Source organism: Odocoileus virginianus, chromosome 25, assembly GCF_023699985.2.
Source record: "Odocoileus virginianus isolate 20LAN1187 ecotype Illinois chromosome 25, Ovbor_1.2, whole genome shotgun sequence".
In the NCBI taxonomy this organism is placed as follows: domain Eukaryota; kingdom Metazoa; phylum Chordata; class Mammalia; order Artiodactyla; family Cervidae; genus Odocoileus; species Odocoileus virginianus.
In genome coordinates this window covers 38940772-38958961 of record NC_069698.1, presented here as the reverse complement: position 1 = coordinate 38958961, position 18190 = coordinate 38940772, and the positions used below count along the sequence as shown (strand labels likewise).

At 35.5% G+C, this 18190-nt stretch overlaps 1 non-coding gene across 1 annotated transcript; it reads left to right on the top strand.

Moving 5' to 3' along the window:
• Positions 1-15729: 15729 nt before the first annotated feature.
• TRNAW-CCA (transfer RNA tryptophan (anticodon CCA)) lies at positions 15730-15801 on the top strand. The gene has a single exon. It is a non-coding gene; the product is annotated as a tRNA-Trp (tRNA).
• The last annotated feature ends 2389 nt before the right edge of the window (positions 15802-18190 follow it).

The following is an 18190-nucleotide window of genomic DNA, read 5'->3' as shown; positions in this document are numbered from 1 at the left end:
CTTACTAGTTCATTGAAATAATTCTGAGATATACAATGCAATTAAAATATATGAGTAACATTATTTCATTCATTCATTCAGTTTGTTTGAAAACTGGAGAGGTACCTTAATATTTACATAGAACACATGAAGTAGCTTCTGGTAACTTGCCTAAATTGTTGGTTTTATATCAGCTTGTAATTATTTCCCCCTTCCCAAATCTTTCCTAGAGGAAAATTTAGCATCAGATTGAAGGGTCCAGTCACTGTTAATATACAATACCCCCAGTAACCTGAAAATTATCACATCCTCCAAGATGAGGCTAAGGACTACTAATCAGTTAAGTAATGTCAGTGCTAAGAAAAAAGCTAGTCAAATTTAATAGAAAAATCCTGTGTTAGTTAAAACTGAAAGGGCTATTTGTTATGTGTCATGTATGAAGAGAAAGGCAGGTGGTTTAATTATGAATCTGAACTTCTTGAACCTGACATTTATCTCCTTGGTGCATAATTTTTTAAAGCAGTAACCCATGCAATATAATACAAGGATGCTAAACTACATAAACTCACACACACAAGATACCAACTAAGAGCCCAATTCAATTATGGGTAAATTACCCAGAGTTTGGCCATAGAGGAAACCTATTATCTTATACTAAATATGCAACTAATGTAATACACTCATTGAGAGAGGAAAGAATAAAGGCTCCTAGATCAAATGTATGTCACAAAATGTCATGCATTTCCATATTCTTATCAAACTGTCTGATTTCATTATCAAAAATACTAATACTATTCATTTTTGTAGCTATTAATCACTGTGGCACAGAAAACGAAAATAGAAAAGGTGAGGTCACACACATGACCTTGGTTGCCTCTACCCAACATTCTTTTTAATCTGCACGTTTTCTCAGACATGACCATTAAAATACATAATATTCCTGATAAAATAAGGGGTATAGTATAAGAAAAGTAGTTTATGGTAAATAATTCAAGTAAGGTAATAATGTAATTTACAGAATAAAAATTATGCTGTCTCCTTAATCTCATATATATATATATATATATATATATATATATATATATTTCTAGCCAAAAAGTACTAGCCAAAAAAATAAAAGAAGTAAAAATCAAATAATATACCTTTCTTTTCAATTCAAAATTTCATATGATAATGTTTACTTTTTTCTTTCAAGATTTTACCTTCTTAAAACATTCCTGATCACATTATTCTCTATATGAAAACCTTAAATAGCTGCTGTAGCTAAATTAAATAATTGATAACATGTGTCTGTTTGTGGGTATGTAGGTATGTGTGTGTCAAAGTATTTGTGCTCTAAGCAAACTGGAGTAGGTTGCTATTTCCTTTCCAGGGGATCTTCCCAACCCAGGGATCAAACCTACTTTCCAGCACTGAAGCTGTATTCTTTACCACTGAGCCACCGGGGAAGCCCAGTTTACATGAACACTTTTCATTCATTTTAGCTTTTATCCAGTTGTGTTATTTTTTTATCCTCTAGACTTACATGATAGTTTCAAACTCCTCTGCTTTTAATTAACTTGTTTAATCAATTGGATTGTGTTTTTATCTATTGAAACACATATAATATCAGCGAGGCAACAACAACAAAAAAAGCTAATGCCACATTCTTGATGACTTGACTGGAAAAGCATGTCCTCTGAACTCTGATAACTCTGTACTTCTGTCATCACCTTTTATGAATCCATATATTATAGAGCATCTTTTTTTCTTTTTTTGCCAGGCCATGTATCTGGACCCTTTGGTATAAAGATAAAGGAAATGTGAATATGATTTGCCTTGATTAAGAAATGACTAGCTTTATGAGAGAGACAGACAGCTATAGAAAAGCAGATAGGACTGATTAGAAAGTGTTGTTAAGAGTGCTGAAAAAGAAGGCTATTACATCCGAAGAGGAATTCATAGATGGCCTAAAAAAAGATGACATTTGTGAAAGAAATACTAGCTAAAGATAAGCACATGGGTAGGGAAATGGAGGCTCAGAAACCCAGAACATGTTCTAGGAAGAGCAACAAGTGTAAAGTTGGAGTGCAAAGTAAATTGTGTGCAATATGGTTGTCCCTGGGAGACGATGGAAATAGATGAGACTGAAAACAAGCTGCAACAAAAACGTGTTCAGTCTTATTCTTTAAACTAAAGATCTGTGATGTTATAAACACCAACTATAAGAAGCCCTGTCATACTTGACATGAGGGACATGAAATCGGCTAGAAAAATTAACTTTCAAAGCAAATTGATAAAGACTTAGACACATACATAAAATGGGTTTGCTAAAATGTTTGTTCATGTTTTTCCTTTATAATCTAGGGGAAAACCCAAAAGAAATTTTATTGGCCAACGCAATATAAAATCAGGGCAGTGAATGAGACAGATATTGGTTGCTTTCATCCCACTGTAAGATAATAAGACCATTAACAGACTGGAATAGAAATAATTATAGGCAAATCTATATGTTGTTTTATTGCTCCTTGCAGACATGTATTTTACACATTGAAAGTTTGTGGCAACCTGGCAGCAAGCAAGTTTATAAGCACCATTTTTTCCAAGGCTGTTTGCTCACTTTGTGTCTTTTTGGCACGTTTTGGTAATTCTCTGATGTTTTACACCATTTATCAGTAAAAAGATTATAGCTTGCTGAAGTTTCAGATGTTAGCATTTCTTAGCAATAAAATATTTTAAATTGAGGCTTATATATTATTTTTAGACACTCAGTAGACTACAGAATAGTGTAAACATAATTTGTATATGCTCTGGGAAACAACATTCATGTGACTTTATTTACTGTGATATTTGCTTTCTTGTAGCAATTGAGCACCGAAAAATTGATGCTTTTGAACTGTGGTGTTGGAGAAGACTCTTGAGAGTCTTGGACTGCAAAGAGATCCAACCAGTCCATCCTGAAGGAGATAAGTCCTGGGTGTTCTTTGGAAGGACTGATGCTGAAGTTGAAACTCCAATACTTTGGCCACTTCATGCGAAGAGTTGACTCATTGGAAAAGACCCTGATGTTGGGAGGGATGGGGTCATGAGGAGAAGGGGACGACAGAAGATGAGATGGCTGGATGGCATCACCGACTCGATGGACATGAGTTTGAGTAAACTCTGGGAGTTGGTGATGGACAGAGAAGCCTGGTGCACTGTGATTCATGGGGTCGCAAAGAGTTGGACACTACTGAGCCACTGAACTGAACTGAACTAAAGCAGTCTGGAAATGAACCCCCAATATCTCTGAGGTATACCTGTAATCAACAGATAATTCATTTGTTAAGCTGATAAATCTGTTCTGATTGCTATGTAGATTTTAAAAAAATAGGGTAAAGTTTCTTCCCAAAGTTTCTTGTTTCAATATTTGAGGAGACAATGGTGAGATAAGCCCAGAGTCACATACACATTTGAAATAAGGTTGCCACTTAAAGTGGCAAGAGAATAGCAAGAAGAAGGGGAATGTTGTGAATTCCCTCCCCTTTGAGTTTGAAGTATTTGCTTGAATTTTTTTTATATCAATAAGCAAAGCTCATTTTTTTATACATCAATAAGAAATTGACTCTATATCACAAAAGATGTTCCAGTGAGGCACTGACTTGCTTGGTATTCTAAAGATAATTAGAAAAGGGAGTACTTGATTAATGAGGGTGAATAAAGAAAAAAAAAAGATTTAAATTAGCATATTAAATATTGCATATACTTTTTTTCTACCTCCTTTCCATTTTCTTCTAAAATAATCAAGAGTTTGTTTTGAGGATACATTTTCCAACTTGAAAAATAAAAATAAAAACTTATTCCCTGGGTCTCTCCAAGTGGCAATAACTGTGTAACACAATGCTAGCCCAGGATAATGAGATGTGTCCTAGATGGAGATTTCAGGGGCGAAAAAAGCAAAAGAAAACAAAAAATTATTATATTCTTGATTAAAAAGCCAAAAATCATCTGTCTAAAATACTTCTTTTCATACACGCTCAGTCATGTCTGACTCTTTGCGACCCCATAGACTGTAGGCTACCAGGCTCCTCTGTCCATGGGATTCTCCAGGCAAGAATACTGGAGTGGGTTATAATTTCCTTCTCCAACTTCTCTCTTAGTTTCTTATAATGGAATTTGGGCACCCAGCTTGTGAACACTGGGAAAAAATCCACAGGGTAAGGATTATGAGTAGAAAATAGGTGAAACCTAGGAGCTTGAGATCATCAAAATGTTACTGTACAAGTATAAGTCATCAGCATCCAACTTTCTGGTTATGTGATAAAAATTATTCTACTGGTCATAAAAAATAAAATATGTACATTTGAAGCAACAGGAATTGACCTAGAGATTATCATACTAAGGGAAGTAAGTCAAACAGAAAAAAATCAAATATTATATAACATCACTTATATTTGGATTCTAAAAATGTACAATTAAACTTATTTGCAAAATAGTAACAGACGCACCAATATAGAAAACAAGCTTATAGATACCAAAGGGGAATGGAAGCAGGGGAGAGGGATATATTAAGAGTATGAGATTAACAGATAAAAACTTCTATATATAATGTATATAAACAATAGAGTCTTACTGTATAACATAGAAAACTATATTAAATATCTTGTAATAACCTATAATAAAAAAGTATCCAGGAAGGAATATATATGTTCATATAACTGAACATATACATATATAAAACTGAAAAAATATATATACACATCATATAAATAAATCACTTGATTGTACACCTGAAACTAACACAGCTTTGCAAATTAACTATACTACAATAAAAAAAATAGGAAAACATTTTAAAGAACAATAATAACACTGGGGTCCTCAGTAGACAAAGGTCATGATTTGATCCTCTCCCCTACCTGTCTTTCACCTTCTGGATATAAAGATGAGGCCTCTGGATCACAAAATGGAACATTTGTTATCATAGAGCATTTCAGTGTGGATTCCTTCAGACCCAATCCCCACAGTGTGATGTAATAAAAGCACAGTATCACCTTCTACATATAGCAAGGCCACACAACAAGTTCAGTTCAGTCTCTCAGTTGTGTCTGACTCTTTGTGACCCCATGAACTGCATTACGCCAGGCCTCCCTACCCAACACCAATTCGCTGAGCCCACCCAAACTCAAGTCTATTGAGTCGGTGATGCTAACCAACCATCTCATCCTCCGTCATCCCCTTCTCCTCCTGCCCTCAATCTTTCCCAGCATCAGGGTCTTTTCAGATGAGTCACTCTTTGTATCAGGTGGCAAAAGTATTGGAATTTCAGCTTCAACATTAGTCCTTCCAGTGAACATCTAGGACTTAGCTCTGTTAGGATGGAATGGTTGGATCTCCTTGCAGTCCAAGGGACTCTCAAGAGTCTTCTCCAACACCAGAGTTCAAAGGCATCAATTCTTCGGCACTCAGCTTTCTTTATAGTCCAACTCTCACATCCATACATGACCACTGGAAAAACCATAGCCTTGACTAGACGGACCTTTGTTGACAAAGTGATGTCTCTGCTTTTTAATATGCTATCTAGGTTGGTCATAACTTTCCTTTAATTTCATGGCTGCAGTCACCATCTGTAGTCAGCCACTGTTTCCATTGTTTCCCCGTCTACTTGCCATGAAGTGATGGAACCAGATGCCATGGCCGTAGTTTTCTGAATGTTGAGCTTTAAGCCAATTTTTCACTCTCCTCTTTCACTTTCATCACGAGATTCTTTAGTTCCTCTTCACTTTCTGCCATAAGGGTGGTGTCATCTGCATATCTGAGGTTATTGACACTTCTCCCAGCAATCTTGATTCCAGATTGTGCTTCCTCCAGTACAGCGTTTCTCATGATGTACTCTGCATATAAGTTAAATAAGCAGGGTGACAATATACAGCCTTGACGTACTCCTTTTCCTATTTGGAACCAGTCTGTTGTTTCATGTCCAGTTGTAACTGTTGCTTCCTGACCTGGATACAGGTTTTTCAAGAGGCAGTTTAGGTGGTCTGATAGTCCCATCTCTTTCAGAATTTCCCACAGTTTATTGTGATCCACACAATCAAAGGTTTTGTTATAGTCAATAAAGCAGAAATAGATTTTTATTTTCTTCTGGAACTCTCTTGCTCTTTTGATGATCCAGCAGATGTTGGCAATTTGATCTTTGGTCCCTCTGCCTTTTCTAAAACAAGCTCTAACATCTGGAAGTTCATGGTTCATGTATTGCTGAAGCCTGGCTTGGAGAATTTTGAGCATCACTTTACTAGTGTGTGAGATGAGTGCCATTATGTGGTAGTTTGAGCATTCTTTGGCATTTCCTTTCTTTGGGATTGGAACTAAAACTGACCTTTTCCAGTTCAGTGGCCACTGCTGAGTTTTCCAAATTTGCTGACATATTGATTGCAGCACTTTCACAGCATCATCTTTTAGGAGGAGCTCCAAAATTATAGCACTTTGAATTTTCATAACCTTCCTTCCCTAAAGAGAGAGAACTAGATTTGAATATTTTGCTCTGTAAACAGATCTTTCCCAGGAGAGGAGGGGGAAAATCTCTAGCTTCTTGAACATAGAATGTAATACAATAGATCTAGAGGAGAATATTCTCTAAATTTGTCTGGAGCCATTTATTATCTGTAGATTCAAAGGTGCATTAGTTGTCTCTTTCTCCTGTAAAAAAAAAAAAAATGCTATTCATTTAGTTGCTCAGAATAATACAAATATCTTATAGTTCTATAGGTCAAATTCTAATGCTTGATTTCACTGGGCTAAAATAAGGTGTAAGCAGGATTACTTTTCTTTATGAAGATTCTAAAAAAGAATCCATTTCCTTTTCTAGCTCTTAGAGTCTCCCTACATCTCTTGGCTTATATCTCCCTTTTATCTTCAAAGTAATAACAGTGGCAGATCCAGTCTTTTGCTTTTGCATTATCTGGCCTTGATCTCATTCTCTCTTTTTTTCATATATTTAAGAATGCTCAGGCTTAAATTGGCTTTCTCTGATAACTCAGTTGATAAAGAATCCGCCTGCAACTCAAGAGACCCTGGTTCAATTCCTAGATCAGAAAGACCCACTGGAGAAGGGATAAGCTAACCACTCCAGTATTCTTGGGCTTTCCTTGTGGCTCAGCTGATAAAGAATCTGCCTGGAATGTAGGAGACCTGGATTGGGTCCCTAGGTTGGGAAGATCCTATGGAGAAGGGAAAGTCTACCCACTCCAGTATTCTGGCCTAGAGAATTCCATGGACTTTATAGGCCATAGGGCCACAAAAATTGGACACGACAGAGCGATTTTCACTTTCAGGATTAAATTAAACCCAGCTAAATAATACGGGATAGTCTCTGTATTTAGAGATCATCTGATTAGTAACCTCAATTACATCTTGAATTCCCATTTGCCTTATAGGATTACATATTCACAAATTATGGGGATTAGAAAATGAATATCTCTGGAAGCCATTATTCTGCCTACCACACATGGCATATTTGTTATCCAGTTATATTTAAGCCAAGTTTGCCAGTACTTTTTACACAGAAAGTTAAGCCTGAAAAATGGTGAAAATATTCATGAAGAATTATCTTTTAAAAATCAGCATATGTATGCTTCATAAAGTTATAAGACAACATGATACTAATTAGGAAGTAACTGCATGTGGAATTACTAATGAGAGACTTTAATATTAGAGTTCACAGAGATGAGGAGGATGCCACAAAAGAGACAGAGGTAAGAAAAAAGTAAGCGTTGAAAGTTATGGATAAGAAATAGACTATGATTTTGAAAGCTAAATGAAGAAAGTGAAAGAGAATGGAATGATCAAGTTTTTCAAATGCTATTGAGAAACAGCCATCAAATTTGATAGCAAAAGTGTAATAGACTACTTAATATAGGACATTGGAATACACTACAACTTTAGTAGTTCATATCATTTATCTTTTCCTACTCATATCTGTATCATGCTATCACTGTTAATGTTGGCCTTTTTAAGGACAAATACCCAGTAAAGCTAAAATATTGAGTTAAGCCGCATCTCTACTATGCGTTATTTTTATATTGTAATTCAGCTTCATTTGATCACAAAACTCACTGTTTAGGAAAAATATTTAACAACCATTTGCAGCTAATAAAACACAAAATTAAGAATCATAAATGAGGCCTTAAAAAAACAAATCACATTGAATCTATAGATTGCTTTGGTTAGTACAGTCATTTTGACAATATTGATTCTTCCAATCCAAGAACATGGTATATTTCTCCATCTGTTTGTGTCCTCTTTTATTTCTTTCATCAGTGTTTTATAGTTTTCTATGTATAGGTATTCTTTTTCTTTAGGTAGATATACTCAAGTATTTTATTCTTTTTGTTGCAGTGGTGAATGGCATTGTTTCCTTAATTTCTCTTTCTGTTTTCTCATTGTTAGTGTATAGGAATGAAAGTGATTTCTGTGTGTTAATTTTATATCCTGCAAGTTTGCTATATTTGTTGATGAGCTCTAGTAATTTTCTGGTAGAGTCTTTAGGGTTTTCTATGTAGAGGATCATGTCATCTGCAAACAGTGAAAGTTTCACTTCTTCTTTTCCTATCTGGATTCCTTTTACTTCTTTTTCTGCCCTGATTGCTGTGGCCAAAACTTCCAAAACTATGGTGGGAATGCACACTAGCACAGCCACTATGGAGAACAGTGTGAAGATTTCTTAAAAAACTGGAAATAGAACTGCCATATGACCCAGCAATCCCACTTCTGGGCATACACATCGAGGAAGCCAGATCTGAAAGAGACACATACACCCCAGTGTTCATTGCAGCACTGTTTATAATAGCCAGGACATGGAAGCAACCTAGATGTCCATCAGCAGACAATTGGATAAGGAAGCTGTGGTACATATACACCATGGAATATTACTCAGCCATTAAAAAGAATTCATTTGAATCAGTTCTAATGAGATGGATGAAACTGGAGCCCATTATACAGAGTGAAGTAAGCCAGAAAGATAAAAGCCAATACAGTATACTAACACATACATATGGAATTTAGCAAGATGGTAATGATAACCCTATATGCAAAACAGAAAAAGGGACACAGATGTACAGAACAGACTTTTGGACTCTGTGGGAGAAGGCAAGGGTGGGATGTTGTGAGAGAACAGCATTGAAACAAATATATTATCAAGGGTGAAACAGATCACCAGCCCAGGTGGGATGCATGAGACAAGTGCTCAGGGCTGGTGCACTGGGAAGTCCCAGAAGAATGGGATGGGGAGGGAGGCGGGAGGGGAGATTGGGATGGGGAATACATGTAAATCCATGGCTGATTCATGTCAATGTATGGCAAAAACCACTACAATATTGTAAAGTAATTAGCCTCCAACTAATAAAAATAAAAGGGAAAAAAAAATCACAGCTATGATGATTGCACAGTTGCAGGAGTAATATAGCAAAAATCTCACAATGCAGAGCTTGAAGCCACATATAGATTTTAGGTTTAGTTGTAGAAATCCAGATGGCATATTTTCACTGGGAAAACCGGAAGGAAACTTTTTATTGCTTACATTTTGTTAGCTTAACAATATTTGTAATTTTTGAAAAAGGATATTACTAAATTTAGTGGCTAGTTAACCATATATGACCTTTATTCTTTTATTGTGGCTATTGAATGTTATGATGAAATAATTGTTCTTGATTATCATGCATGGAGGTAGTTAATTTAAATGTCACACATATAATTCTTGCATGTATTTGCTTACAAATAAATGTTTTCATGCTTCATAAAATAATATATATCATGGTCTCTAAAACATGCTCAGATGACATTTTCAAAAACTGTTTTTGTCACTTAGATTTATAATAATTTTAAAGCCAAAAGAAAATTAAAATAACTCTCTTCAGTGAGTACTGAGATGCTTTCCCTTTCTCTCTTTTTCTTTCATTATCTTGTGGCATTATTTCAAATTAATGCCTGAAAGTAAGTTTTAACAGGAAGCATTTGTGTTAACAGTAGCTTTTTTTTTTTTTTTAATTTCTTTAGGGATCCAAGTCCTAGTAAAAAGAAAATGATAGGTCTTTCTTTGACTTCTTCATGGTACTATTCTCCATGAATTTTTTGTGCCTCTTTTGTTAATTTTTGAATCATTGTCCATCTATATTTTTTACCTGAAGATATATTGCTGAACAAAATAGATTGATTTTGTAATAACATGATAATGGAAAATATTGGTAGGTACTAACATTGTAAGGCCTTTCTTTTATTTATTTTTTTCAGTTTTTTTTTTGCCATGGTAAAATACACTCAATGTAAAATTCATCTTTGTAACCATCTTTAAATATACAATTTACTTATATAAAGTACATTCATGTTGTTGTGCAACCATCACTATCATCCATTTCCAGAACTATTTTCATCTCCCAGAACTGAAACTCTGTTAAGCAAATACTCCTCCATTTCTGCAGGCCCCTCCATGCCCCTGACGACCACCATTCTACTTTCTATTATTAACATGATTTTAACTGTTCTAAGTAGCTCATATTGGTGGAATCATATAGAATTTGCCTTTTTGTGACTGTGTTATTTCAATTAGCAAAATGTCCCCCAGTTTCATCTAGGCTGTTTATGACAGAGTCTTCCTTCCAGATCTGTGTTGAGGTGCTATAGGAAGGCATTTTTGCCTTGTTTCTCATCTTGAGGGAAAAACCCACAACTGAATATGCTGTTTTCTTTTTTTTTCTCTATGACTTCTACTATGCTGAGTTGTGTTTGTGTGTGTGTGTGTGTGTGAGTCTGTCTCGTAGGTGTGACCCCATGGGCTATAGCCCACTACAGGGCTAGGATAGGCTCCTCTCTCCATGGAATTTTTCCCCAGGCAAGAATACTGGAGTGAATTGCTATTTCCTTCTCCAGGGGATCTGGACCAAACCCAGGCACGGAACCTTTGTCTATTCCATCTCTTGCATTGGCAGTCAGATTCCTCACTGTGCCACCTGGGAAGTCACATTATGCTGGGGTAGTTTCCTTGTGTTCCCAATCTGTTGGGTATTTTTATCATGTAAAGGTATACAATTTTGTCAAATGACATACATTTAGTGATCAAAACAGCGTTCAAACAAACAAACAAACAAAAAAAAAAAACACTCAGTTTCTAGGGACCTGTTTCTCCTAATAAGAGTTCTCACAGGTGGAAATTTAGGTGCTGATTGGATCTGAAACCTCAGGAAGGCTGGGGTTTCTCCCCAGTTCACTGGTTGTTCTTATAGCATGGATCTCCCTGTTTCTGTTGTATTGCTGGTTGTTTCTGAGGAAATGCTCTCACATTTTAAAAGCTTCCAGTAACCTAGATGCCCATCAGGAGGCGAATGGATAAGGAAGCTATGGTACATATACACCATGGAATATTACTCAGCCATTAAAAAGAATTCATTTAAATCAGTTCTAATGAGATGGATGAAACTGGAGCCCATTATACAGAGTGAAGTAAGCCAAAAAGGTAAAGACCAATACAGTATACTAACGCATATATATGGAATTTAGAAAGATGGTAATGATAACCCTATATGCAAAACAGAAAAAGAGACACAGATGAACAGAATAGAATTTTGGACTCTGTGGGATAAGGCGAGGGTGGGATGCTTAGAGAGAACAGACTTGAAACATGTATATTATCTAGGGTGAAACAGATCACCAGCCCAGGTGGGATGCATGAGACAAGTGCTCGGACCTGGTGCACTGGGAAGACCCAGAGGAATCGGGTGGAGAGGGAGGTGGGAGGGGGATTGGGATGGGGAATACATGTATATCCATGGCTGATTCATGTTAATGTATGACAAAAACCACTACAATATTGTAAAGTAATTAGCCTCCAACTAATAAAAATAAATGAAAAAAAAAGAAAAAAAAAAAAAAAGCTTCCGGTAGCTCCTTGGCATATGTCCTCTTCACAAACAAATCTATACATGATTGCTTGCTTCCCTCTAGCCCCGCAGCGTGGTGTCTGCTGCTGCTTTGTCTGTTTTAAGAGCTGCCCACTAGAGGTGACTTCCATATTTTATTAACTCAGTCTGCCAATTGTGCATGCGTTCATGCTAAGTCTCTTCAGTCGTGTCCAACTATTTGCAACCCAATGGACTGTAACCCACCGGGCTCCACTCTTCATGAGATTCTTTAAACAAGAAGATTGGAGTAAGTTGCCACGCCCTCCTCCAGGGAATCTTCCTGATCCAGAGATGGAGCCAGCATCTCTTATGTTTCCTACATTGGCCATAGTATTCTTTACCACTAGTGCCATCTGGGAAGCCCTTACTAATTATAGACCTAATTAAAATTGCAGAATCCTATTTATCATATAGTGTTTGATAGCTCATCATGTTTACATGTCTTAAGCACACTCAAGAGGAGTTTATACAGGGCATGTGCACTAAGGTGTAAGAATCTCTGAGCTATTTTAAAAAATCTGCCTGCCAGAATTTAAATAGCAAAAACTAATGGCTTTAATAGGTTGACATATATCAAATAAGCATATAAAAACAAAAGAGACCTTAATTATACTCTAACAAACTAATTTATCATCTTTAGAGATTCTTATGACTTCAGTGAATTTGGGATATTTATGAATCATCAGTAATTAATAATAAAAACAATAAAATTATAAATAATAATAAATAATCTAGCATTTATTTATTCTTCCTTATACAATCTAATTTTAAGGTAATCCAAATAGCTCATGACAGAAAATTCTTTATTGAAGGATTCCAAGTAATAAATTCAGAGAGAATGATTGAATCAGAGTTATCTTTTGCAAATGTTAATGAAATAATGGAACTAAGCAACTATCATTAATCACTGTTAGTTGGTGAAAGATTAACAGGAAAACTGTTAATAAATAAAGCTGACAACCCTGAAACTCACTGATCTACATTAACAGCAATAAAATCATAATGATCAGAGTGTATGTCTTCCGAATGACACAACAAGGAGTTTACAAATGGTCTACAGGCTTATTTTTCCCAGTGAAGTGGACCTGTCATCTAACCTGTAGGTCTAATGCAATATTACAGAATTATGGGGGTTAAAAATATGAGGAGCACCATGGTGATGCAAGGGGCTCCCCAATGGTATTAGTGGTAAAGAACCCGCTGGCCAATGCAAGAGACAAAAGAGACAATGGTTCAGACCCTAGGTCAGGAAGATCCCCTGGAGGAAGTCATGGCAACCTACTCCAATATTCTTGCCTGGAGAATCCTATGGATGGAGGAGCCTGGCAGGCTACAGTCCATGGCGTTGCAAAGAGTTGGGCACAACTGAAACGACTTAGAATGCATGCTCAGGGTGATGCAAATTGCCGAATCAAGAATATGAGATAGTCAACAGAACATATTACTAGTTCCTTCCCCAAAATTGACAAAAATTTAAAGAAATGAGGATTCCTATGAAACAGAAGAGATTTAAAACACATAACAACCAAATGCAATATCTGAATCAGTCTGGATTCTGATTCAAAACCCAAACATAGAAATATGTTAATGGGATAATTAGAAAAATTTGAGCATGGCCAAGAATTAAGTACTAAGAAATTATTTTTATTTTTTTACATATTTTATGTTTATAATAATTGTATCTTTTAGGGTTACTCACTAAATAATTTACAAGTGAAATATTAATATTGAATTTGCTTTGAAATGAGCATGGACAGATTGCATGTTGGATTCCAACATGCTGACAGTTACTGAAGCCAAATGATGGGATCCATTATTCTATTCCCTCTAGTCTTGTGTATGTTGGAGAAATAAATCTACAGCCTATGATTTGCTGGATTTGGTCCACAGCCCATAGTTTGCTGAAATTTGCACCAAACTAACATCAACTCATTGGTAGGGTTTATTAAAACCAATGCTAGTAGTAATTCAGGTTTTTTAAATATTATTCCTAAAATCTTATGACAAGATTTCCTGGACTCTACACTCAGAAATTTGATGACATTATGACTGCTCCAAAGAATATTGCATATAAGAAGTAGCAAAAAATACATAAACACTCATACTCACACAAAAGTGAACTGTTAATTTAGCTTTTTTTTAATGTATAAAAGCCTCAAAATATTCATATTGACTTGTGCTGAAATGCTATTTTGCTTTATTATATATTTGGGATCACATAAGTCAAAAAATTGATTATTACTTTTTAGGTTTTTCTAGTCATTGAATGAAGTTGAATTGTGGTGCCTAATGATTGCAGTTCTGGCATTATTATCAGTTTTATATGTGTAACAACAAAGAAAGGAAGAGATTTTTTAAAATTCTATTTAGCTTAGATTTTAAATACACATGACTATTAGACAGTGTCAGTAATGATCAACCCAATGTAATCAAACTTTAAAGCACAACACTAGTTTTGTGTCGGTCAGTTAATTACCAGACACCACAGTATATGGATGGATGAGGAGAGCTAAGAGATTTATTGGCAGGAAGGAATCCACCTGCCAAACTGCGCTCACAGCAGGTGAAAGGAATTTTGTGGCCAGAGGGAGTTTGAAGAATTGGTCCACTAACCACCCAGCATGCTACCTATCCATCTTAAATAATAAGCACAAACAGAAATAGAAAAAAAAAAATTGCCCAGAGATATTTGAAATTTCAGGACATCACTTATTTATTTAACTAGATAGACATTGAATACATATCTACTTTTGAATGAATATACTGGAAAAAGATTCTCCACACCTTATCAGCATGATTTAATTTGAAATATCACTGCCAAAATGTTATTTGGGAAGTAGTCAGTAGGATGCAAGAAGTCACAACATTTATAAGGCCCATATCTATGTCTTTCCTGACAAGATTGACAAAGACATTCGAAGAAGAAATAGAGAAAAATTGACACAATAAATTATGTCAAGTGACTGTCCAATTTAGTAATTTAGAAATAATTACAGAAACCATTATAGAATGTGGGAGGGAGGTCAGAGAAACATAGTATATATATTATATTTAAATTATTCAACTTCAGCATTCAAAAAGCAATAAAGTCTCTATTTAGCAAATTCATTCCATTTGCTGCTGCTGTTTCATCTGTGTTGTCTGTTGGATTCATCCATGGGCCATCTCAGGCTCTTCAGCATCCATCTGTAAACTATTTTACCTGCATATGATTTATTAGTTATCATTACCTAAAATACATAGCTGTACCCCATAAAATTCATTTTTATTTTCTGATTACATGATAGTTTTTCACCTGCTCTATCTCTTCAAAATTGAGAAAAAATAATTGACTTGTGGCTTGAAATCTTCATTAATGAAAAATACATATTGACACATGCTTTTATAATATTAGCTCAAGTTCTAAATCATTTCAAACTTTAACCCACCAACAAAATGGAAAATTTAGTCTTTCATTATAACTGGAAAGCTTTATTACAGATGACACTTTGTGCTGTTAATATACCTGGATAAGATATGTTGTTTGTTTTTATAATCCATCAAATAAAAGGGCTTTTAGAAGAGTCATGATTCTATTAAAATGAAGAGAGCAGCACATTTTTAGAACTCTACTAAGAAGAACTCATATTTTGAGGGGTTTTGTTTTGCTTTTCCGTTTCTTGCGTTTTGTTTATTTGTGTCTGTGTGCACATGTGAGAGTTTTTCAGTCTGGAAATCTAGATAAACCAAGCATATTTGTGATAAAATTTCAGGTATTCCTTGTCCTCTAATTCGAGCGTAGGTGGTGCTCAAACATACTGAAACATTTCTAGTTATTAGGACTTCATCTCACATAAATAACACTTCCCAGGTGGCTCAGATGGTAAAGCGTCTGCCTCCAATGCGGAAGACCTGGGTTTGAGACCCGGGTTGGGAAGATCCTCAGGAGAGGGACAATGCAACCCACTTGAGTACTCTTGCCTGGAAAATCCCATGGACGGAGGAGCATGATAGCTTACAGTCCATGGGCTCACAGAGTCAGACACGACTTAGCGACTTCACTTTCTTTCGGTTCTGTTTTACTTCAGTTCAGTATAGTCGCTTAGTCGCGTCCGACTTTGCGACCCCATGAACCTCAGCATACCAGGCCTCCCTGTCCATCACCAACTCCCGGAGTCCACCAAAACCTTTGTCCATTGAGGCAGTGATGCCATCCAACCATCTCATCCTCTGTCATCCCCTTCTCCTCCTGTCTCCAATCCCTCCCAGCATCAGGGTCTTTTCCAATGAATCAGTTCTTTACATCAGGTGGTCGAAGTATTGGAGTTTCAGCTTCAGCATCAGTCCTTCCAATGAACACCCAGGACTGATCTCCTTCAGGATGGACTGGTTGGATCTCCTTGCAGTCCAAGGGACTCTCAAGAGTCTTCTCCAACACCACAGTTCAAAAGCATCAATTCTTTGGCGCTCAGCTTTCTTCACATTCCAACTCTCACATCCATACCTGACCACTGGAAAAACCATAGCCTTGACTAGACGGAACTTTGTTGGCAAAGTAATGTCTCTGCTTTTTAATATGCTGTCTAGGTTGGTCATAACTTTCCTTCCAAGGACTAAGCGTCTTTTAATTTCATGGTTGCCATCACCATCTGCGTGTTTACTTGAAAAATAAATATAGCAACAACTGTCAACACTCACTGGCAGGTAGTCTATTTTCAAAGAAAGTTCATCATACTGTCCAAGAAAAAAAAATCTACTAACTGTATTGTCACTTAAAAATTTTCAAAGTACTTTTAATATTTTACCAATATGCTCACTCAGTTCCTAATTATTTTTGGATCCTGCTGAGTAGTTTTCTCAGCTTCTTATTATGGTGATTTGCATTCCTTCTCACATCTGGGTTCTTTATATGCTGTTTATTTTTTTATTGTTTGGATTGACATAGGAGCTTCAATTTTCTCTTTAGAAGACAAGCCAAAACTTTTCTTAAAAATGAAAATTTCCAGCAGTTATAAGTTGTCTCTAGCTGTCTTATGTTTGTGTGCTTAAAAAAGTGCCGCAGTAAGTACTGCCTTCTTTTTCCTTGTCAAAGGAAACTGGCTCTTGGATCTTTTTTTTTTTTTTTCAAAAGGGAAAATGCAAATGTTTTATTTTTAGATCAGACAGATGGCATTCAGACAGTGATGGGAGGATCTTAAAAAAATTCATACATTTTATTTATTTTTTCTTCTGAAATCATTTCTAATCAGGTAATTTTTTCCAGTATAAGGTTAGACTTACAAGACTTTTGGTCATTTTTCCCTAAACTGCAGTGTACTTTACTACAAAAGATTTCAAGCATCATTGTCATGATGATGACAATGATGAAGATGATGATATCTACCTGCAAAAGGCTTCTAGTGTTTCATTTTGTTATACTTGATATTTAAACTTTCAAAATTAAATAAGATTTCTATGATTAAATTAAAAAATGAACCAGGAATCAGGACTTCTGACCTAGTATCTAGCCTAAATTTGGGAACTACTACCTTAAAATCAGTCCCCTATTATTCATAAACATAATTATTTATATATTTTTTATGTAGTTTACATTTTTCCAACTGACTAAAAGCTCTCTAAGGCCAAGCCACATTTATTTCTGTTTTCAGTAATATTTAAATAGTTCCTAGCATAGAGAGAAAGAACACTTCAATAAATTGCTGCTCAATGAATTAATCACTAACACTGAAGCACACATTTGAAACCTATGGCCACTAAACAGAAATGTTGAATTGTAGCAGTTTCTGCAATCATTTTAACATAAATCACCATCTTCTCTTTGGAGGATTTAAATATTTAATTTAGTTCTGATTGAGCTATAAGTAACCTACAGTATTATAATAAAGTGTACAACATAGTAATTCAGTATTTTATATATTATAAAACTATCACATTGTTAAGACCAGTTTTATTATCACTCACTGTACAATTGTTAAATATTATTTACACTATTACCTATGTGTTTATAATATCTCTGTGACTTACTTATTTTATAGGTGAAAGTTTTTATCTCTTCATCCCCTTCATGTCTTTTATCCATTCCACTACCTGCTTCCACTTTATCAGTCACCAGTATCTAAGAGTCTATTTCTGTTTACTTTTGTGTATTCATTTGTTTGGTAATTTTAGATTCCACGTATTAGTGAAATCACAGTGTATTTATTTTTCCCTGTCAGACTTTGTCACCTAGCATAATACCTTTCAGGTCCAACCATACTGCCACAAGTGACAAGATTTTATTTTATGGCTTTTATGTTACATATATACATATGACTTTCCTGGTGGCT